Here is a 23865-nt window from a genome sequence, read left to right as displayed (position 1 = left end):
TGCCACATCTTGTGGCTCCTATTGGCTGAGAACGGTGATCTGTGGCCAACGGGAGCTGCACGTGGTCATACCTGTGGATACACAGGTAAATGAAGCACCATCAGCTTGCCAGGGGCTAACCCAGGCAAACCACCTCTGGCTTATTACCCAGCCCTGTTTTAGCAGCTCCTTATTGTCCTTAACTCTGCTGGCTACAGTTTTCTCCTTATGTTATTTCTTAGCATCTACTATATATTCCTTATCATCAACTTTCCCTTTTTTCTATTTGTTAAATATTGTGTTTATTTTTTATAGTTGCTTTCACTTCCTTTTGAGCCAGATTGTTGTTTTTTTAAATCAGTGTAGCCCTCTTTTTTTATTTTGAGTGTCTGGCTTTTATGCCATCTAATAAAACATTCTTTAACAGTTCCCAGTTATCATTCACATTTTTCTGTTTAAATTGATCGGATTTTCTCAAAGCCATTTTATACTGGTGCTCTGTGTGGTTAAAAGTCAAGCAATGATGACTTTAAAATCACAGAATTGGCTTTAACAAATGAAAGCAGAGGGTATGATTGTTCATATACACATGACTTTATACCATTTCCCATGATAGGGTGTAATCAGTAAAGCATGTGCTGCAGATAAATTAGTAGTTTTTTATCATAGCAGATAAGTAGTCGCAGTATGTTTGTACATTTCTGTTGTACCTTTCCTTTCTTTATACCAGTTTATGAGCCATTGTTCTCATCTCATCAGACTTGCTAGAAAATCTGCTCTTGAATGTTTCCACAAAAAGAAGGAAAAGGAATGAATGAATTGAGAGGAAGCCCCACACACTAAGCTCTTAGGGAAAGTGTGAAATAAACAAAATTACTTTCTTCATAAGAAATCTGCATTACTTTCTTGTCACTGGATATGATCACGTTGAACCAATGCAACTTTCAACAATTCCTGATCCTGAGCTGTTGATTAGCACATTCCGAGTCCAGAGCAGTTCAACAGGAGAAAATCTTTTCAGTGGACAACTAAGTAGACAAGAATAACATTATTAGCAGCCTGATCCTGCAAAATGCAGAAAATCTAGAACTCTAATTGACTTCAGTAAGATACGTGGCTAGCTGCCCGTCTCAGGATCAGGCCTATGCTTTATATTTTTATAAGCAACAAAAGCAAAACCAAGTTCGATACCTTAGCATACATATTTCTTTATGTACAATGTTCTTAAAGTATTTGAGCAACAACTATTACAAGGATAATGGTCTATCCTCTCACATGGCTTGAACCAGAGGTCATTCTGTGGGTTATTATAGTACAAAGATGAGAGCAAAGATTGACTGAGAAAGGGAAGTAAAAGGCAGCCTTACCTAATGTGAAAGTCTGGAGTCAGAATGGGAAAACAGCTTAGCAAGCCTGGTCAAGTAGCGGCCTTACCATTTGCTCTGACATCATTCATTCCAGCCTGGTTCACAAGATCAAAGAACATATGCCTTAAAGAAGGACTCAGTACAAAACACCGACAGTAAACATAAGTGCATGCAGACTAATGTGCATGCACCTGGCTGCCTGACATATCTCTCCTCCCCCATGCCAGGGGAAATCATTGCTTTTTGTGGCAATTTATCAGAGTGTAGTCTCAAAATCAGGCCCTTTGAATTGCACAGGGAAAGCATAGGAAAATCTTTCATTTGAAACAATATCACATTTCTTCTGTCTTTTTGTCAATATGCGAAACAGATTCATGATACAAGCTCTGCTCCACCACGTGGGATTGAAAAAAAACCACTCCTGGCAGATGTTTCGTTTTTCCTTCAGAAAAATTATACAAGGTCATAAAGCACTTGAGGAGGGGGAGTTTCTTCAGTGTCTGAGAGGCACGTGACTATTAAATCATCCCTTAGTACTCCAAACTATTTTACCAGAGCTAATAATATTAACATATGTGGATAAAACAAAAGATTTGAGGGTTGTGCAATTTAAAGCAAGATGCTGGAGTGTTAGACAATGTGCCACCAAAGGTAGAATTCAGGGTCTCACAGGCAGAGAAGAGGTGAAAAGCGAGAGGAAGGGAAGAAAAGATGTTTTAAAGAGATGAAAGTGCACGTTAATATTCTTCCAGTCAGGTAATGCAGGATCAGGAGACTCAATTTCTATGCTCACCACATAGGTTAGTAACTTAGCTTCACCATGGCTCTCATTTTCCAGCTGTAAAGCACTTTAGGCTATAGAAGGAATAAGCGTAATCCTGTAGCCTGGTGAATGGGGCCCTCATCTGAGCTATCTGGGGTCCAGCCCAGTGTTTCCTCTAACTTTTTCCACCCCTGAGAGGAATGAATTGTCTAACGTGTGCCAGTGTGGAGGTGATGTCTGACATATCGCCTTCGTATTGGTGCACATACCAACATTCGTGTGGCAGGGGTAGGGCCAAGAAGTTTTGAGTGTGTGACCAGGAATCAGGCCTGAGTCAGAGGGCTGGAGTCCATGAGGGTGAGGGCTCTGGCTGGGGCTGCAGGCTCTAGGGCGGCACTGAGGTTGAGGGGCTCAGGGCTGGGACAGAGGATTGGGGTAATGAATGTGAGGGCTCTGGTTGAGGGGGGGTGCAGTGGCACTGGGCATGAGGTGCTGGAGGAAGGCTCCAGGTTTCGGGAGGGGCTCTGGAGTGGCGTGCAGAAGGGGGTACAAGTTGGGGGTGGGGCTGGGAATGAGGGCTTTGGGATGTGGGAGGATGCTCAGGGGGACTCCAGGTAGGGTGGGGAATTAGGGCTCAGGCTTATCTGGGCAGCTCCATGCTGGGACCAGTGCAGAGGGGCTCCCCTTGCCAGCTACAGCAACTTAAGGGCTTGGGGAGAACAATCTCTCCCTACAGCAGCCTTGAGCTCATGCCTGGGGCTTAATAGCTCCTGCACGGCCATGCAGCTTTGGGGGAACTATAGTTGAGTCCTGCACCAGTGACTAGTTAAGTATTTTATACAAAATGGAACAACTTCAACAGGAGAGACCGAGAGTGATCCACCCCAGGGTAACAAATAGCCCAGTGGTTAGCGTGCCCAGGTAGGGGTTGAGAGAACTGGGCTCAAGTCCCTGTGCCAGCGCAGGCAGTGCAGGGAGTTGACCATGGGTCAGTGCTCTGACCAGTGGCCTATTGGTTATAAGAGGAAGCAGTATCTCCATAACCTCTTCAGTATTCATGGGGAAAGACTGCCATGGTTTAGGTGCCTAACTCCCTTTGAAAGGCAGGTTCAAAGCCATGAATCCTGTGTGGAGAAGGGCATCTCACCCCCATAAGCCTCCCCCTTCCTCAGCACTTTCCCACGGCTCGTTCAGGCAGCGCCTCACTCAGGCTGCTTGCTCCTGTGAATCCCGTTCTTAAGCACTTTGCCCTCCTTGAGCAGGGTTTAGGGAGCCTGAGCACCTGACTTGTGGCACCTAAAAAGTTAGGCATGGAAACACCTAGATTCCATTGTGGAGCTAGCCCATTGTGATCTATGGCCGATGTAGGCAAGTACTAAGCCTAAGCCTCAGGGCCAGAATCCGGAGCCTATTGAAATCAGTAGGAAACCTGACCAGTTGGGTCCCTAATGATGAGACAATTGAAGGAGGCACTAATGAGGGGAGGGACAGGCCAGGTGTTTTAATGGCCAGCTGTGGCTAATGGCCAGATGTTATGATTGTTCAGTTTCCAGGTCTCAGAGGGAATTACATAGGTCAGAGGTGGGCAGAGGTTGAGGCCAACAACCGCTTTGCACAGATTCATGGATGCAACAAGAGTGCATTCATAACTATGCCTCGTACCTCCCAGGAAGAGAATTCAGCACCTCAGCATGAACAGTGTGTGACCAAAAGGGCCTGAGAACTGTTTAGGTTTGGAAGTCAGTGGTCAAAAGCTACTTCGCTTATTGTTTATAGCCTGCTGAGCAAAGTATGTCCCAATCTTCCCACTGGATCTTGCTCAGCATTTCTTTAGCAAAAGTCATAAGGAAACATCGTAGAGCAGTGGTGCTCAAACATTTTGGCCTGTAGCCCACCCAGCTCCATGCAAACCTTTGCATGGACCACCAACTGCTAATGGAAACTCGCTGTTAATTAAATAATTATGCCCAAGCCATTTTGCTAGTGCTGCAGTTAGGGCAAACTGTTTAATTTAACCAGTCAGAAAAGAAATATCAATTGAAATGATTAAGCACTTTAACTTTCTCATTTAAGTTTACCAAACTTAATTTTAAATGAACCATAATATTAATTTATGTCCAACACAAAAGATTTCAACATTGTCTTTATTTATGGCTGGGGGGGGGGAGGGATCTTTTTTTGGGTAAGATGCCACTGACCCACAGAAAAATCAGTCAGGGACCACACAAGTGAGAAGCAAAAAAAAAAAAAAAACCCAAACCAAACCAAAACAAAAACCCTTCAAAAGCTTCCAACCCTCCCTCATGTGACCCCCAACCGAGACACCTCGCTCCCCTGGGGTGGGAGGGACAGGGAGGACCAAGGTTCAGGGCTTTCCATAGGCCAGAGCTACTCTTCTGGGGTTAGTGGATTTTGTGGACTAGGCTCTGGGCTGGGGCCCAAATGAGGAGTTGAGTGTGCAGGACAGGGCTACCAAAGAGGGAGATAGGGATGGGGATACAGGATCTGGGTGTGAGGTGGGGGTGAAGGAGGGGGTGAGGGGGCAAGGTCTGAGTGGGAGTCAGGGTGCAGGAGCAGGCTGTGAGTAAAGTGTCTGGCTGGGGGGAGTGTGCAGGAGCAGGGGAGGGTGCAGAGTCTGGTCAAGAGGTAGGGTGCAGGAGCAAGCTGAAGATGTGGGGTGTCAGCAGGCAGGAGCATGCGGGAGGGGGTGGAGATGCATGTCTGAGCATGAGAGAAAGGGGGAACTTACTTGCCTTTGTGTCTCCCCTCTGCTCCCAGGTACCATGTCCCAGGCACAACCTCCCGCTGCTCCCAGTGGCTGGATTCTGGCCAGTGGGAGCAGCAGGGAAAGCCTCCAGGCAGTGCGTCCTGCATTGCTGGGAGGGGGAGCAGTGGAGTCACTTCTGGCTTTTTTTCTTCCCCGTGAGCCAGATTCAGTGGGAAGACTTGGGGCTTTCTTCCCTCCCCTTGCCCAGCAGAAAGCTGGCGCTGGCACTCCAACCTTGCAGGGGGGCGGGGCTGGAGCACCAGCACGGGCTCCCCACTACGGTGTAAACTTGAGCTGCGACCCACCTGCAAGGCATCCACGGACCCCAGTTGGAGAGCCACTGATCTAGAGGATAGGAATTCAAACTGCTGTCAGCTTGAGAATAGGGCCAGCACCTATGGAGGCTACAAGAGCAGAAAGCCGGAGGCTGCCACTCAGCGCATGGGCAGAAGCCCGCCAATGGGGGGGAGGCAAAGAAAGCTATTGCTTATGGGCTGCCCAGGCAATTTAAAAGGGGTTGGAGACCCCTGGCCACCAGCAGTGCAGCAGGGCTAAGGCAGGCTTTCTGTCCACCCTCACGCTACGCTGCTCCCAGAAGTGGCCAAAACATTGCTGCAGCCCCAGGCAGGGACGTCTCTGAGCACTACCTCCCACGCCAAGTGCTGACTCTACAGCATCCCTTAGCCAGGAACTGTGGCCAAAGGAAGCTGTGGGGGTAGTGCCTGCGGGTAGTGGTGCACAGAGACCCTCTGGTCCCCCCTGCCTAAGAGCTGCTGCCAGAGGAGTGTGCCAGTCACGTTTGGGAGCTGCCCGAGGTAAGTGCTTCCCCCTGATCCCCCTGTACCCTAACCCCCTGCCTCAGCCCACAGCTCATACTCTCTCCCGCACCCCAACTCCCTGCCCCAGCCTGGTGAAAGTGAGGGGGGGACAGCAAGTGCTGAAGGGTGGTGGGATGCAGGAGGGCAGGGCCACCAAGAAGGGGCGGAACATGGGCCTAGCCCTGGGGCAAGGGGTGGGGCAAGGGTTTCTAGGATTGTTCAGTTAGACAGTTGGCAGCCCTGCATGTGGAAGCTCTGGCTGTGCCAGGAGAGTGCACCCAGCAGCACAGCCAGCAGCTCTCTGGGCACCCGCAACGCAGCATCAGCTGGCACAGATGCAACCCCCCTCGCATGGGTGCCCCACATACAGGCCTCCATGGATATCCCCTTGCAGCTACTCTACACTCACAGCCTTAGGGTTGTTGGTGATTGTTCACACTAAAGCAGGGCCTGGATGCCGCTGTCAGAGTTGGGCCCCCATCGTGCACTGCACACACAGAGTCCTGGCCCTGCCCTGAGGGCTTGACATGTAGGTGTGAGGTGAGAAGTGATGAGTTGGGCCAAACTAGCCCTGACTGCCCTGAGGCACGTCTAGCCCTGACTGCAACCTTTCCAAACCAAAGAGCCAAACTACATCAAAATTCCAAACAAGTGACCCACAAAGAGCTGTATAATGCCCCATCTGCATGACTGAAAATAAACAACGTAATATCATTGAGAATTGACATGATGATTAATAATGGCTTAAATGAAACATTGTCCTCACAGACTTTACTTAATGGGACTTCTGCTGCTGCATCTTGTTGCGCATTTCTTTGAAGTTTATATCATAACTGGTCAAGTCCAGCTTCATGCATGTGCTGTCTTCTGACAATCTTATGGCAGGGGCCTGGAGCTGTGGGGGTGCAGGAGTCTGGGTTGGGATGAATGAGGGGCTCAGGGTAGAGGGTTCAGGTGTATGAGGGGCTCGGTACACAGAGTTGGGGGGAGTGAAGGTAGGGAAGATACAACAGCAGCCGGAGGTAGGAAGGTCTAATGGATAAGACATCAGCCTCCAGAGCCTGGGGTTCTGGATGAGTTCCCCCTGCCAGAACCTTCCACCAGATTCCCTGGAGCTGGCAGGGGCAGGGCAGGTGACATGCTCTAGGGCTCTGCTCAGTTATCACGAGGCCAGCTCTGGTCGTTTGCTGGAGTTGGGCTGCAGTGCAGCCCCAAAGCAGGCTGCCAGAGCAGCCACCACCAGCTTCCCGAGGGCTGCAGCTAGTGTCAGTGGATAGTAGGGAGGCTAAGGCAGCTGCTGAAGGAAGCGGGGTGGGAGGTCCTCTAATGGATGAGAAGCATCAGTGCAAAATAAAGTGGCCAGAGGGTTTATGAGGAAAGATTCAAACAACTCACTGGGTTTGTTTTAGCAACACAATGAACAAGGGAGTTGACAATGATAGAGAACTACATGTACTGAAAAAGCATAAACAGCACTGAGGGGAGGGCTGGTGCAGCATGTGCCGGGGGAGGGACTGAGCAATGTAACTGTACTCTGGGTACCAGGAAAGGCCATGAGAGTCTGTTACACTCATACCAAGAGCACTTTGAATTCTAGGGCACTTTGCACCTTGAGGCTCTCGTAACACTTCAGAAACGGTGGTAAATTAATCTGCACAGCACTCTGTGGGGCTGCTAAGGGGTATTCACCCCATCAATCAGATGAGCAAGCTGAAGCAACCAGTACCTTGAAATCAGTGAGCCAGTTGGATGCAGACCAGTCACACTCGCCTCTGGTTCCTGACCTAGACAGACCAGCTGTCAGGGCACAAAGCTGGAGGAGCCGACCACAGGGCATGCTGCTAATACTGGGCAACACAAAGATCTCTGGGGCACCCATGTCTCCCAGTGTAGTTTAGAGTAGCCCTTAGGCTGCTCTAATTTAAGACAGGGAACCATTTATGTTGGGGGAGTGGAAAGCTGGCTTAGAGCTGGCACCCATCATACTCACCACAGCTGTACAGAATCTACACCAGCAGCCTCTATGTATTAAAGGGCTTTATGGTCTGGTAAGAAAAAACTGCTGACTGACTCAGAAGAAAAGGCTGGAGAATTAAACGGCAATAACTGTCAATCAACATCTGTTGTGGCACACAGAGGATTGCAGACAATTTTGCCACTGATGCGCTTTCATCTGGTATAAGCCTGAGCCCTGGGGAACAGGGGGCTGGTAGCTGTATTAACTTCACCACAAACTAAGAATGCAAAGCAGAGCGTGAGGTACCTCCACTAACTGCCACCCCCGACCCTGCTTCTAACACCCAGTGAGTTCATCCACAAATAATAATCATATACAGGAGTCAGAATGACAGGAATGCTCACTCTGACAGCGCTACGCCCACAGGAGGGACAGCAAGGGTGTGTCTAGACTACATGCCTCCTTCGACGGAGGCATGTAGATTAGCCAGATCGGAAGAGGGAAATGAAGCCGCGATTAAAATAATCGCGGCTTCATTTAAATTTAAATGGCTGCCCCGCTCTGCCGATCAGCTGTTTGTCGGCAGATCGGGGCAGTCTGGACGCGATGCGCCGACAAAGAAGCCTTTCTTCATCGGCACAGGTAAACCTGGTTTCACGAGGCTTACCTGTGTCGATGAAGAAAGGCTTCTTTGTCGGGGCATCGCGTCCAGACTCTCCCGATCTGCCGACAAACAGCTGATTGGCAGATCGGGGCAGCCATTTAAATTTAAATGAAGCCGCGATTATTTTAATCGCGGCTTCATTTCCCTCTTCCGAGCTGGCTAATCTACATGCCTCCGTCGACGGAGGCATGGAGTCTGGACACAGCCAAGAGAGGAACTATGGCTGCTGCCAGTTTTGTTTCTTTTCTCGTGAATGTTACATTATTTTCTTATGTCTGATGGAACAAGAGCTGCATTCAGACCTCAGGGATACACTGGGCAAGGGGTCACTGCCACACACAATGGGCATTAACGAAACACCGAAATACAGGCAGTGGCAGATCACCCTGGCTGGCAGAGCCCATGCCCCTGCAGGAGCAGCTGGAACTCTGCCATGTTGGGTCCCTGCTCTCCCGCACTCCCTCAAATGCCTACTCTTTCCATGTGGCCCTGCCTTCAGCTCAGCTCCTAACTTTTGGAAGGGTGGGGAACCCTGCATATTCCCCCTGCCCTGCCCCCCGGCAGAGCTGACTGGCTGAGCCGCTCGCCTGAGCCCCCCACTGACCTGGCTGAAATCCTCTCCTCCCCCCACACCAAGCCATGCCGCACTGAGGCGCTTTTTCCCCACGCTGCACTGAGGTGCTTCCCTCCCCCTCCCTCCGCCAAACCCTGTCTGCCCCACTGGACACACATACAGTAGGGCTGGTGATCAGGTGGCAAGAGCAAACAGGACAAATGCCTAGTTTTGCCAAAACTGGTCTGGTTGTATGGTCAGCCTAGGCTGTGTTGCCAAACTTTTTCAGTCACCCCCACTTTCCCCCCGCCTTGCTGGGATCAGAAGCAGCACCAGGACTTGTGGTCACTAGTTATGAATGGGGATGTGGCTGGATGCAGAGCCTTCCCCTGGCCAAAGTTTCTCTGTGCCCTGCAGAGGGGGAAACCCACAGTTTGGGGACTACTGACCTATGATGTGGTGAGAGCCAGCTAAGGGTCTCCAGTACCTGTGAGGATTCTTGCACCTGGCTTGGACAGGGGAGCTGTGGTGCCCAAGAGCAGCCCCTGGCCCATGTCTCTGTCCTCCCATAGCTCCCTGTCCAGGGCAGGTGAAGGGTCTGGAGATCCCCACAGTGGTCCAGGCTCCCTGGGCAGCTTTTCCATGGCCTAGCGTCTGGCCAGGCCAGGAAGTGGGACCTTGGTGTGAAGGGGAGGAGCTGGGGACAGGGTCCCATGGCAGGGGTAGATATGGTGGGCACCAAAATGTTCTTTGCCTCCAGAGCTCTTGTATATCTTAATATGCCTTGGAATCCAGATGTCTCTGAATTTCAGACAACACAGAGCCAGACCCTCACTTCAATGGCCTGATGCCAGTTCATACGCTCTGAACACAGTTCCTCAGTTTATAAACTCTTGGGGTATGTCTACACTACAAAGTTAGTTCGAACTAACGGACGTTAGTTCGAACTAACTTTAATAGGTGCTACACTAGCGCTCTGCTAGTTCGAATTTGAATCGAACTAGCGGAGCGCTTAGTTCGAACTAGGTAAACCTCATTTTACGAGGACTAACGCCTAGTTCGAACTAGCTAGTTCGAACTAAGGGCTGTGTAGCCCTTTAGTTCGAACTAGTGGGAGGCTAGCCCTCCCCAGGTTTCCCTGGTGGCCACTCTGGCCAACACCAGGGAAACTCTATGCCCCCCTCCCGGCCCCGGACCCCTTAAAGGGGCACGGGCTGGCTACGGTGCCCGTGCCAGGTGCAAGCCTGCCAGCACCCAGCTAGCAGACCCTGCACCTGGCACGGCACAGAGCCACCCACCCGATGCCCCCCAGCCCACCCCCTCTTGCCGGGACCAGGCTGGCTGCTCCCGGGAGCTTGCCCTGGACCGCAAGAGGCGGGCACCTTCCTGGGCTAGTGCGGACATCGTGGACCTCGTCCACGATCTCCGCACTAGGCACAGGAAAGTGGCCGTCTAGGGCAGGAGAGCTGCCAGCCTGGCCACCCAGGACCAGGTGTGCATGAAAATCAAGGGGGTCCACTGAGACCCCCGACACTGAGCCCTGAGCTTACAATGGCCGTACTGGGTCAGACCAAAGGTCCATCTAGCCCAGTAGCCTGTCTGCCAACAGCGGCCAACCCTAGGGACCCTGGAGGGGATGGACCGAAGACAGTGACCAAGCCATTTGTCTCGTGCCATCCCTCTCCAGCCTTCCACAAACTTTGGGCAGGGACACCACTCCTACCCTCTGGCTAATAGCACTCCATGGACCCAACCTCCATCACTTTATCTCACTTCCCTTTAAACTCTGTTCTAGTTCTAGCCTTCACAGCCTCCTGCAGCAAGGAGTTCCACAGGTTAACTATTTGCTTTGTCAAGAACAACAACTTTCTCTTACTAGTTTCAAGCCTGCTACCCATTCCTTTCCTTTGGTGTCCTCTAGTCCTTCTTTATGGGAACTCAGGAAGAACTTTTCTGAATGCACCCTCTCCACCCAACCCCTGCTTTTAGAGACCTCTATCCTGTCCCCCCTCCGTCTCCTCTTTTCTAAGCTGAACAGTCCCAGTCTCTGTAGCCTTTCTTCATCTGGGACCTGTTCCCAACCCCTGATCATGTTAGTTGCCCTCCCCTCTCCCAGCCTTTCTCTTCCCCTCTCCCACCTCCTTTTCCCAGTCTCCCCCAGTTTTTTTCAATAAAGACAGAGTCAATGTTGGAAGAAACGTTATCTTTATTTTGTACATCAATAAGAAGAGGGGCTAGGGAAGGGTAAGTGGAAGGAGGTGAGGGAGGAATGGGGTACGAGCCCCCGATGGGGAGGACTGGGCTGGCTCTGCGGGCTTCTGGGGGTGGAAGCTCTCCTGCAGCCCCCCAATTACTCCCTCTCCCCAGATGGCAGCCTGCGGCAAGTGCAGCCGGGCTGATGGCCGAGTGGTGTGATGTGCCCAGTGTGGGCACTCAGGGCACTCCAAGCCAGAACTTCTTTGGAAGCGGGGCACCCCTTAGAACTGTGTGTCCGGGGTGGGGGTCGGGACCCTTTAAGCGCAGCCCTCGGCTAGCCTGAGACAGCATCTCCATGCTCTAAGTCCTCCTTTTATGCCCTGCCGGCACTGCTTCCGGCCATCCTTAAGCCCTGTTCAGAGTCCACTCAATGTGGACTTGCTAGTTCGAACTAGCAAAACGCTAGTTCGAACTAGTTTTTAGTTCTAGACGCGTTAGTTCGAACTAGCTTAGTTCGAATTAACTAATTCGAACTAAGTTAGTTCGAACTAGCGCTGTAGTGTAGACGTACCCTTGGCTATTCAAGAAGGCAAGGCCAGAGCTTATGGGCACACAAAGCTTTAATGTTACTGTTATTTTTACACATGCAGCGAGATAAACCCTTTGAATGTGGAATGGCATGCTAGTCGCCAGCTGAATTCCTCTGGCTCTGTGCTAATGTATCCAGGAGGCCTGGCATTGCAGCGAACACTTCAGAAACACTGGTGGTGGCACAGCGGGGCCGATGGCAGTGGCCAGAGTCACAGGGCTAGGCGCAGCGGCGGCAGAGTGTGTGGCCACAGTTCAGGCTCACCAGCTCACACAGTAGCTGCCGGCACAGTGGGCAGCTGAGCAGCGCCAGCAGGTGGCAGCAGGCAGGTCGCTCAGCGCCTCGCCTGCCCCTTCAGGGCTGTCAGCAGGCCAGACGACAGGTGCAGCACCTTCTCGCACTGGCTGAGTGCCAAGCTCTTGACCAGGTCCCACAGCTCCTCAGGCCACAGGCAGGTCTGCCAGGCGGTGGCGCTGTAGGCCTTCAGGGCCTCAGCCATGTGGCTGGCATGAGCCAGCATGTCCCCACAGTGCAGGCAGAGGCTCTGCTCGGGCTGCGACAGCTTGGCCGGCTGCGAGCTGTAGATCTTGGCTGCCAGCTTGAAGTTGCTGTCACGAAAGGCCTCCTGGGCCACCTGCAGCATCTCGGCGCAGGGCCCCGTGATTGGCTCCATGCCACCCGCTCCACTCACTGGGCCACCCCAGTCCCTATGCCATGCCACGCCCACACCTCCCCCGACCCTCTTCCGCGCACCTTCTGAGCAAGAAGTCAGAGCTGGTGCTCCAGCCTGCAGTTGCCTGGCAACCACGAGGCTCGAGCCACAGCGCCAGTTCCCCACTGTGTGTAGGGGGGGAAGGGGCCGAGCTTGAGCCACGGACCACCTGGGAGACAGCCACGGACCACTAGTGGTCCATGGATCTCACTTGGCGAATCAATGGACTAGAACAATGTCTTCGTCAAGCTAACTAGATGGAGGGCATTGTATTAAAACCAGATGTTCAGCAAATGGTTGAAAAAATTTATTTACAATCTGCCTTACAAATAGGGAGCAAGGTCATCCAAGTCCCAAGATGGTGAGGGAACATATTTAAAAATAGGGAGCAAGGGCCCAATTCCCAGAAGAAATATACATATGCCGTAGAAATACATATGGTAAGAGATCTAAAATAAGACACAGACTATAATAATACACTAGATAGTCTTGCTGTAGTTAAGTTACTATGTGTGCTGTTGCTCAGCTAGGCCTTGCGTGCTGGAAGCTTTTAATGGCCGTTAAATTAGAATATAATCACATATCTTCCAACCACTACAACCCCGCAGCCTGATTAATACAAGCATCACTTCCAGAGAGGGCCTTAGTTCCAGAAATGCCATGACAGTGCCCATGAACTGGGCATTTCCTTAGGCCCTGTCTACACTACATGTCCCCTCTCCCCTCCCACATCGATCTAACCTACACAATTTCAGCTACGCAAATAACATAGCTGAAGTCAATGTACTTACCACAGTGTCTCTCTCATCGACTCCAGCTGTTCTCTCATCAACTCCAGCTATTTTTCTCATCCCGAGTCAATGGGCAAGTGCTCAGAGGTTGATTTATCATGTCTAAGCAAACATGATTAATCAGCTACTGGTGGATTGATTGCTGCAGCATCCATCCACTGCACAGTCACAAGTGAGTCATCTGGAACCTGCAAATCGCCTCCTAAGTGTTAGTGCTACCTAGTGTGAAGGCCATGTGGCATATACCATGTTACAGAACTGAGCCATCCCACTTTCTGCTGTGATCCTAGCTGCTATCACCAGTCAGGCTATATCAGACTGTGGAGGGCAGACCTCTATGGAAGTCCTGAAGGAATCTGTGTAGGTGATACAGGTAGCACTGGTCCCTTGGCATCTGTCATGAATTGGCGCCCCAGTAGCTGTTGGGTGTATGAGGTTGTGGAGACAAAATCTGGGCTCTGGCTGCTTGTGGGTCATGTAGCCAGTGGTGCAAGTCATAAGACTAGGGGATTAGCATTGATGTCCTGGCCAAATTCAAATTTGGGTAAATACATTCAGCACACACAGATTTATAGGACCTAGTGAGCCATGACACTCAGTGTGTACTTTATTCCCGCAGTGTTAATGGAAATTACACAGGTACAGCCAAAGGATAATCAATGGTGTTTGCTTTCATGTAAGTGCTGCACAGGCCCAGGATATTAACTGACTGTTGTTACTCTGGTGGAGGTAGCATTATTGCAATTCTTTACAGCTTCCTTTTCTTCCTAGACATATGATGCCCAACAGTTATTGACCATTCCTTAAACATGTGCTGGACTTGGCATTTCCTAACTGCTATTTAAAAACTATGATAAATTATTATGCTAAACTCTGGTGGTTAGTTACCCCATGCTGCATTCTGGTACAGTGATAGTTGCCTGACTATCTCACTTCACCTTTGCTAGAATCTTATCCAGTTGTTCCTAGCTAAGCATGCTGAGCCTTTAATGCAGCTTGGGTTGTACAGTAAAGGCACCTGCATCTGTGCTACTTGCACAGAAAGAAGGCTGAGCTTCCAGGGTCAAATCAGTTTGCCCTGCATGGCTGCAAAGGATTGCCACCACAGGAGCACTGGGTGTATTTGTGGAGAAGGGAGTTGGTTACAATACCTGAACAAACATTTAACCAGTTCACATGACAGGGTGCACCTTACAGATTACTGAAGCAATCCCAGTTCTGTTTAACTTCACATTTAAGGAATTAGAGCTAGTCTGTCATGATATTGGCATGTAGGGGGAACAGTCACACCCTGCAACGTTGGTGGATGTGTGATCTGGCAGGAAGGCAGGGGGGCTAGAAGTCATTAGAACCTTGTTCCAACCCAGTGGAGCACTGGCTACGTCTACACTGGCATGATTTTCCGAAAAATGCTTTTAACGGAAAAGTTTTCTGTTAAAAGCATTTTCGGAAAAGCATGTCTAGATTGGCAGGATGCTTTTCCGCAAAAGCACTTTTTGCAGAAAAGCATCCGTAGCCAATCTAGACGCGGTTTTCCGCAAAAAAGCACTTTTTTGCGGAAAACACTACTGTGCAGTTTACACTGGCCCTTTTGCGCAAAAGTCTTTCGGAAAAAGACTTTTGTCCAAATGGGAGCAGCATAGTATTTCCGGAAAATCTCTGACGATCTTACATGAGATCATCAGTGCTTTTCCGGAAATTCAAGCGGCCAGTGTAGACAGCTGGCAAGTTTTTCCACAAAATCAGATGATTTTGCGGAAAAACTTGCCAGTCTAGACACAGCCACTGTGTTTTAACTTCCCTTTGCCTTATGGTAGTCTACAGTGGAGAAAATTAGTGTGTCAGGGATGCAATTACAGCACAGTCATTTCTGTTGGATAGGGCCATGGAGCCTTAACCCTGTGGCAGCTTTCCATGTGGCTCAGTCCACTCTCAAGAAAGATGGCTGACCCCACCACTCCAAGGATGAGAGCCACATGCCCTAGATCCCTTCCATGCACTAATCTCAGAGAGACAATATCCCTGACCTGAGTTGCAGCCCTCCAAGGCCCCAGCATAGAAAGGGAGATGAGGTTTTTTTTAAAAAAAGTTTCATTCCTACTATCTGTCTCACAGCCAGGCTGTAATCTCGTCTGCTGACAGAGCTGCCCAACTCTTGTGATCTGATCCACCAGCTCTTGGAGTGGAGTGATGATGTAAAAAAGCTCAGCTCTCAAATGGGGAAGATCATACCTATTTCACAGGCTGTTGGGAGTCTGCAGCCCTTTGGGTGTCAGTAGTTATGCAGTGGTATTGTTATCTATATTCAGAGGGAAAGTATTTCTAAGGAGCCTCTCTATCACTCAGCACAGTCTATGGCTGACACTGTTGTATTTAGTACTTAATGGGATGGACTTAATCTGCAGTTTCAGGATTTTCTAGTTCCTACGCTGGAAAGTTAGTTTTATGTGACTCTTAGCAATTTCCATTACTGTAACTGGCACCATTTGCAAAGAAATCCAGTGCTATGGTTAGTATGGTGTTTTAAAGTATAAAGCACCTATAGTGCAACCTTTGGGGCTGATCTTGCTAATGCCAGTTTTCACCCTGTGTGACAGGGCGCTTGACCTGCACTGGCCCTTTAAGGGCAAACCTCAGCCCAGAGCAGGGACTGGGAGCTTAGCCACAGCTGAGGCCACATTAGCTGATTAGAGCCCAGCTGGGAGCTATACAAGAGGATGGGCTGCAGCTCTGAAGGGAGCAGTGAGAGCCTGGCTGCTGGGGGAGTATGAGGCTCCCTGGAGCTAGAGCAGTGCTGGCAAGGCAAGGCAAGGCAAGGCAAGGCAAGGCAAGGCAAGGCTGGGGGAGCTCTGGCCAAGCAAGCTCCCAGACTGCAGGCCCTGAAGCATAGCCTACTGAAGAAACAACAGCCCCTGGAAGGGGGGCTCAGAGACTGCTGTGGGCACTGCCAGAGGGCAGTGTCCTGAAGAGGATGCTGTGGCCTGGAGGGAAGAGGGGAGACACCACCAGAAGGGAGGCACGCAGCTGTCCTAATTCCCAGGACAGGTGGCTGGTGGCACTGTGGTGGTGAGTGATCCTCCTCACACCCTATTGCTGAACCTTTGTTTTTGGTAGTCACTATTTGAACTACTTGACTAGATCCACATTACACCCAAGGTAACCAATCCAAGGCTGTGTCCAGACTCAGGGGTTTTTTCGAAAAAAGTAGCCTTTTTTCGAAAAAACCTCACCTGCGTCCAGACTCAAGCCGTGTTCTTTTGAAATTAAATCGAAAGAACGCGGCTTTTCTTTCGATGGCGGTAAACCTCATTTCACGAGAAAGAACGCCTTCTTTCGAAAGTTCCTCTTTCAAAAGAAGGTGTTCTTCAATGTAAATAGGGCTTCTTCGAAAGAGAGCATCCAGACTCACTGGATGCTTTCTTTCGAAAAAGCAAGCCGCTTTTTCGAAAGTTCAACGTGCAGTCTAGATGCTCTCTTTCAAAAGAGGCTCTTTCGAAAGAGGCTTGCAGTCTAGACATAGCCCTAATGTGTAACTCTGCCCCGACGCATTCATTGTAAATGAACATAGGACTGATCATTAAAGAGCATCACTGGGATAAGTCACCCTACTCATCAGTTGTATGGAAGCATAATTAAATGATTAGTACATTTAATTTTCAGTGCTTATAGAGAATTCAAGGAGCTGTTTATAAGAGATTAAGATTTTATACATGTGGGCTATGTCTACACTGGCATGTTCTCACACAAAAACTCTTTTGCAGAAGAGTTCTTCTGCAAAAACTCTTCCAGAGTAGAGCATCTACACTGGCATGTGCTTTTGTGCAAGAGCATCCATGCCCGCGTAGACGCTCTCTTATGCAAGAAAGTTCTGATGGCCATTTTAACCATAGGGCTTTCTTGTGCAAGAAACTCATGTTGCCTGTCTACACTGGCCTTTTCTAGAAGAGCTCTTGCGCAAGAGGGCTTATTCCTGAGTGGGAGCATCAGAGTTCTGGTGCAAGAAGCCCTGATTTTATCCATTAGAACGTCAGTTTACTTGCACAAGAACATGCGGCCAGTGTAGACAGGCAGAAAGTTTTTGCGCAAGAGCAGCTGCTTTTGCGTGAGATCGTGCCAGTGTAAACACAGCCCTTGACTATTAATTCAAATTCCTAAGGCTGATTGGCCTTTTGTTCTCAGAAGACAGATGATGTTCTGTAACTACCTTCTGTACTTGGGGCTTTGGACGAGACCGTAACAACCTAGCTCTTGGCTATCTACAGTGGAACAAATTTCTAGCTGGATAGGTAGAAGAAGAAAATCCTTCTTTCTAGGCACTTCTGCCCTCATGTGGTAGCTCAGGATGAGGACACTTCAAGAACCAGATATTTTAGGTGTACACCAGGCATGTTAAACTGGAGTTGGGTGGGCCACATGCAGCCCAATTGAAATTTTTTGCAGCCCACCAGTACATTTTTTATAAAGATATAAAGTGCGGCTCACTGGACTCTTTGAGCATGTGGCTGAGTGCGGATCACAGCCGGCCGGGGCCACTCTGCACACGGCACCCAGCACGTGCTCATGTCCAGCTAGGCTGCTCTGCGCTGGGTACTCTGCACACACGATCACAGCCAGGCTGCTCTGCACACGGTGCCCAGCATGCACTCACAGCTGGCTGCTGCATTCACACTGCCCCAGCACGCCTGAGGAAGAAATGTGTGGCGGTGGCAACGGTGACTCTGGGCCCAGGTATTAGATTGTGGGGGCTGGGAGTGTCTGGCTGTGGGGGAGGAGGGAGGCATTAGGTTGGGGGGGCTGGCTCTGGGGGAACAGAGGGAGATTGGGTTAGAACAGGGCATGGGAGTGCCTGGCTCTAGGGGAGAGGAAGGGGTTATTTTGTTAATATATTGTTTTTATTTATTTATTCCTAAATAAAATCACACAATGTGTATATTAATTTTCTATCAATAAATATATTGTTTTTTGGAATTGCATGAATAATTATGTTTATGCAAAATCTCAAACTTACAAAGTATCTGAAATTTTCACAGAAGTCTGTTCTATTTTATTAACCACTGTCTACACTGTCTATACTTGTTTATATTTCAACAAAACAAGTTATGTATCATATAAAAATTAAAGAGTACCTTAAATTTCTATTTAAATTAAATTATTTTATGAGCAAATAACAATTTTACACATCAAATTATTGTAGTCTATTAAAACAAGACCTGAAAAATATAAAATATACCTAAAACATAATCTATAATAACTACAACTTTCTTCTAAAGTACACTTTCTTTGATGGCCCTGAAAGCTATTAGTTTTCATTTGTGCGGCCCTGAATAGGCTTCGAGTTTGACATGCATGGTGTACACCAACATAACTAACTTCAGGCATACTGAATTCAGTCTTAAACTATCAAAACAAATACAACATTTCCCATAGAGAATTAAATCAGATCTGAAATGATCTGATATCCTCCTGTTTATCCTTCTCATCTTGTGTTGAATAGCTATTGGAACCTAATCACTTTGAGGCTGTCTCCCCTTTCACTCATACTAGCTTTATCCCTGGCCACATCTGATTATGTGAAAGATCAAATTAAGATATGCAACTCCAGCTAGATTAATTGCATAGCTGGAACTGACATACCTTAATTTGAACTTCAGTGTCATCTCCATAGGGGAAGTCAGAGAGGAAATGCAATTCAGGGAGTACCGACATCTACAGGGACACCCTCAGTATTCGATTTAGTGGGTCTAGTAAAGACCCACTAAATTGAACTCTGGAAGATTGCCCATGGCAGCATTGATCTTCCAGGAAGTAAAGATGTGACCACTGCATAACTCGCCTAAAATCAGTGAATTATGCCTGATATTTTACTGTGTATATTTTGACATGTGTTATTAACAAATGGTGCTTAACAGTTATAAGTCACAACATTCACTGTTTGGCTTGCCCCATAATTTCCTGTGTGTGTGTCTTACACCAGTAATTATTTAAATTAATAAAAAATCTTTAAAATAAACTGTCAAAATGATTAAGAATTAAGAATCAACTTCTGCCAATCTTAAGAATTTGCTTGCAACAATACTATTTTTTGGCCAACAGAAGGTGTCACTGTTGGCTGAAATAATCTTATAAGACTGCTGAGTGTATATGTCACTATATATAGAAAGCATAAAACTGTGATTAACAAGCTGCTATAGTCCAATTCCTGATGTGATTCAGCTCAACAGGAGTTCGCCTTTTTTTCCACGGGAATAGATTTGACTCCTACATTTAAACAATGGGAAAGGTTTGACACAAACTCACAAAGCCAGGAACTTCAAACTGAGGCTGACACTGCCTTTTGCTCAGGTTATCATGGGAAAGGGGCCTAATAACCTCCAGTAAATCTGGCATAGAAGATTTTTAAAGCTATTCCCTGCCTAGCAGGGAACTGTTTCCTTTCTGAACCTTATACACCAGTTTTACTTTTAGTGTTAGTAGCACTGAAGAAAAGCCTTAGTGGGGGGGTGATATTAGGCGGCAATTTAAAAGGGATGAGGAAAACATGCACAGAAGGGAAGGCTTGATCCTAATAGGTGCACAGTGCTGTCACTTCCCACTGAAGGCACTCAGTAGCACCATAGCACTCCGGAACAGATACTCAGCATGTGGGCCTATTTAGCCAGAATTCATTGTGGCATTTGCTTGAATAAGGACTCAGGTGTTCAGGAGTTGCTCTGTAGATATGATTTGCTGGAGGGTTGGCACAGAGTCTGGGTGCAATCGGCTATTTCTTACAGATACAAGGAGAGCCACCGCCATCGTTTCAGTCTTTTGAGTAAATAATGAGTCTAACATTCAGTTATTTCCCAGAGCATAGACTATTTACCCACAAACCCATAGTCAGCCTTTTGGGGCAATGACAATCACCAGGAGCCAGACTGGGATTCCCCATTCACACAGCATAGCTCTGTACTCCGCACAGGGTGGAGGGATGTCAGTGGGATTACTGAGGCTATCGGGTGATATTCAGCTGGGAGAAAGGCAGCACCATCTAGCCCTGCAGCCATACTCCTGCCGCTCCTTAGCCAAGACCTTAATAATCAAGGTGGAAAACAAACATCTCTCCATCTTCAATGCATAGTTTTAAACTGGAATACCCCCTCCTCCCGTGGTGGGTTATGATCAGAGCTGGGCAAAGGTGTTTTTTTTTTAAGTGAATAATAAATTTGCTAAACATGCATTTGGGGAGGCACTGAGTCAATTAGGCACTTTTGAGTCAAATTGAGAAGGCCTGGTCCTTTAAGAAATGTGCAGAGCAGAGATCAGGCAGACAAATGTTAGAGGTAAATAATAGCGATGCAAAGGGGTGGGGAATAGGAAAGAACTGTTTGGCCAGTTGGATCTTCCAGAGTGGTGGGTGTGCTCAGAGGGGAAAGAAGAAAGACATTTGGGAATCTGTTCAGAGCAGCTGAGGGCAGAAAGAAAGATAACACCAAGAGAAAAGCAACCAGTCATGTTGAACAGAGGCTGGGGGAAGAGGTGTGTGGAGGAGGTGAGAGGCTGGGAAAGTCTCAGACATAAGTGCCACACGATGAGCAAAAAGCCCAAGCCTAACTGAACAAATAGCACTGCTTTCAGCTGTCATATAGATAGCTCCCACCTTTTCTTTCCCAGCTGGGTGTCAGCACTTTCAAAGGCAATGCTTTGAATACCATCTAAATTGGGACATCCACTGGTAAGCCAGATGAACAAAACATACCTGGATCCTGGAACTGTCTGTAACACTATTGGAGCATGATGCAAAGAATCACTGCAAGAAAGTACGCTGGTAAAATATCTTCTTCCTGTTCATGAAAGAAAGGTCAAGGCCAAAACCTTCCTGTCACACTAGCTAATACGCCTCTCTTGGGAAATGACTTATGCAGCTTGACCTTTCTCAATGCATCCTGGTTCAGAAGTTCAGCAAATTACAAAGCTTCACTCTGGTTATTAACCCTGAAAAGTCAGAGTGTGCACTACAAATTAAAGCTGAGCATGACATATAAAGTTCAAATGCAAACCTGTGACCAGATGCTGAGACAAACTTTCCCAAAGGTCCAGGATTTTGATGCAGCCTGTCTCTGTTCCAGCAGTGTTGTCTCTCTCTCCCTCCCCCCCCCCATCCAACCATCTCTGTTCAGAAGTAGAAATGTTTCCACTAGTGATGAAACTCTCACTCTTCCAGTTTTATTTGCTCTTTAGCTAAAAACCAGCTACCTTGGCAGCCATTTTTATGTGGTATCTGTCTCCCTATGAGCACCTCAATTAGAAGGCCTTGCCTGAGCACCCCTTTGCAGCCTTTCAACCTGACCTAGTGTACATGGAATGAATTGGAGAGACCACTGCTGACTTCAATAGGCTTTGGCTTATGCCCCTGGTGTGCGTGTGGCATGAGGTCACTTTCTGCATCACTACAAGCACCTAGCTTATAGGCCAGGGGTGGGCAATAATTTTTTGCTGGGGGCCACTTCAAAAATTTCTGTGTGCGAAGCCTCCTCCAGCCCTGTCAGGAGCGCCTGGTGCTTCCAAGTGCCACGTGCTCCTGGCAGGGCAGAGGAAACTTCACACACTCCTCCCCACCCAGGCCCTAATTGGCCTTGGGGCAGAGGACTAGCAGGGCCTCTGTGGGCTGGATCCACCTGCGGAGGTACCTATAATAGGCATAACTTAAAGTATCTTAAAAGTCAGAGTATTGATATGGTACAGAAATTGGTTTTTTTTTTTTTCCCCCTCTTTAACATGTTCCCAGTCTGGCTATGTCTACACTACAGAGGTGTTTTTTTTTTTTTTTTTTTTTAAACAGCTGTTTTTCTTGGAGGAAAAAAAAACAACCCCTCCCAGTTACATTCATACTGCAATCGTGTTCTTTTGAAAAAAAAAACGAAAACAGAGTTTTTTCCGACATTGGTAAACCTCTTCCTATGAGGAAGAAGCCTTTTTGCAAAAGAGCTCTTTCAGAAAAAGGCCTGTGTGGACGGAGAAGAGGGAGTTCTTTCGAAAGAAGAGGAAAAAGCACAAGCGCCCTGGTGGCCATTCCATCCATAGTAATCATAGCTTAAATATGAGAGAGCATCCATTCAATGTGGACGCTATCTTTTGAAAAAGCAGATCGTTTTTTCGATGTGCTTTGGCAGTGTGGACACACTCTTTCGGAAGTTTTTTTGGAAGATCTCTTCTGGAAAAGCTTCTTCCCAAAGAAGCCTGCAGTCTAGATATATAGCTTCAGTCACATTGTCAGAAGCAGCCACCAGTTGTGGGTATCTCAGCCTATGGGTACTTAACCCTGAACAGCCGAAAGCTTCATTTGCAGAGCTGCAGCTGAAATGCTGACTTTGGTTGGACTGAGGTATTGGCCTCATGAGACATCACTCTTCCTCTAACCAAAGACGTCCTCCTGAAAAAAGGGGATAAATATGTGGCTTGGATTCCTACAGTCACTATATAGGCCATATCAAATTCTCACAGTTAGGCCTGATATAGTAAATGTACAAAAACAATAAGAATATCTTTTAAACATTGAGACTATTTTATAACGTACAGTAGAAGACATTAAACTCCTTTTTATACAGCTCATGTCACTGACCTGCGAGGTGGCCTAAGCAAGTAACTTGTAGCCATGTGCCTTAGTTTCCCCATCAGTAAAGTGGGACTAATACTACTGACTTCCTCTACAAAGCACTTTGGGATCTAAATGATAAAACATGCCACCTGAGTCTATTAGATGGATTGAAGTATTTACATAAGATTTTGACAGGCACAGAAATAGCTGAGCTACACAGACACCGCCAAAACACACAACCAACTTAACAAATATGGAATCATAGGACTGGACAGGAGCTCAAGAGCACTTCTAGTCCAGTCCCTACACTCAAGACAGGACTAAATGATATCTGGACCATTCCTGACAGGTGTCTGTCTGACCTGTTGTTAAAATCTCCATGAGCAAGAGTCCACAACCTCCCTAGGAAATTTATTCCAGTGCTTAACCACCATGATACAGTAAAACTCCAATAGTCCAGCATCGAGTGGTCCAGCACTCCTGATAGTCGGGCACCAACTGGAACCTGGAAGTGCTCTGGCCAGCCGGACAATTGGAGCTGCCCAGAGGTGGCAGCAGAGAGGGGGTGAGAGGCAGGCAGCAGTTTAAGGCAGGCAGGCGGGCGAGCGGAGCAAGGGGCGAACCCTCTGCTGTGTTGCAAGGAGGCAGGGGAAGCCCCGCACAGCCGGCTTGCAAGTGGGGAAACTCAGCCGCTGGCTTGTAGATGGTGGCGGAGAGGGGGCGAGAAGCAGGCAGCGTTCTTCACCGACCCTCCCCCGCAAGCCCGCCCGCCCACCTTAAACAGCTGCTTGCCTCTCGCCCCCTCTCTGCTGCCGCCGCTTACAAGCCAGCGGCTGACTTCCCCTGCTTGCAAGCCGGCTGCGCAGGCTTCCACTCCCTCCCCGCAACACAGCGGAGGGTTCGCCCCTCGCCGTGCCCTTCCCCACTGACACCCTCACGCAGTGCGGGTCCCAGCAGACCCATCACAGCACCCCGCCCCAGGGACTACCTGGACTGTGATCTCCCCAGCCAGCCCTTAGTGCTGCCTGAAACGCACCACACAGGGCTCCACTGGTGATTTAAATGGAACGTTACTCCTACTATAATTACGGTAGAAGCAGCCGGGACTGGAGTCTTGGGCCCTTTTGAATTGCCA

General features: G+C 48.6%; 1 long non-coding RNA gene across 5 annotated transcripts in view; it reads right to left on the bottom strand.

Moving 5' to 3' along the window:
- Positions 1-21022, bottom strand: part of LOC142818318 (uncharacterized) — a 40471-nt gene extending 19449 nt beyond the window's left edge. Inside the window, exons 1-3 of one of the 5 annotated variants that reach the window (XR_012895776.1) lie at positions 20892-21022; positions 1347-1441; positions 882-1007 (exon numbers count right to left, since the gene is read on the bottom strand). This is a non-coding gene — a long non-coding RNA (uncharacterized LOC142818318). Of the gene's footprint in view, positions 1-881; positions 1008-1346; positions 1685-13156; positions 13333-20891 lie in introns of those variants that run through there. The other 4 variants (XR_012895778.1, XR_012895775.1, XR_012895777.1 and 1 more) reach the window with 4 other exon arrangements.
- Between the last annotated feature and the right edge of the window lie 2843 nt (positions 21023-23865).

This window comes from Pelodiscus sinensis, chromosome 14 (assembly GCF_049634645.1).
Source record: "Pelodiscus sinensis isolate JC-2024 chromosome 14, ASM4963464v1, whole genome shotgun sequence".
NCBI classification, from domain to species: Eukaryota; Metazoa; Chordata; order Testudines; family Trionychidae; genus Pelodiscus; species Pelodiscus sinensis.
This window is presented reverse-complemented; position numbering and strand designations above follow the sequence as displayed.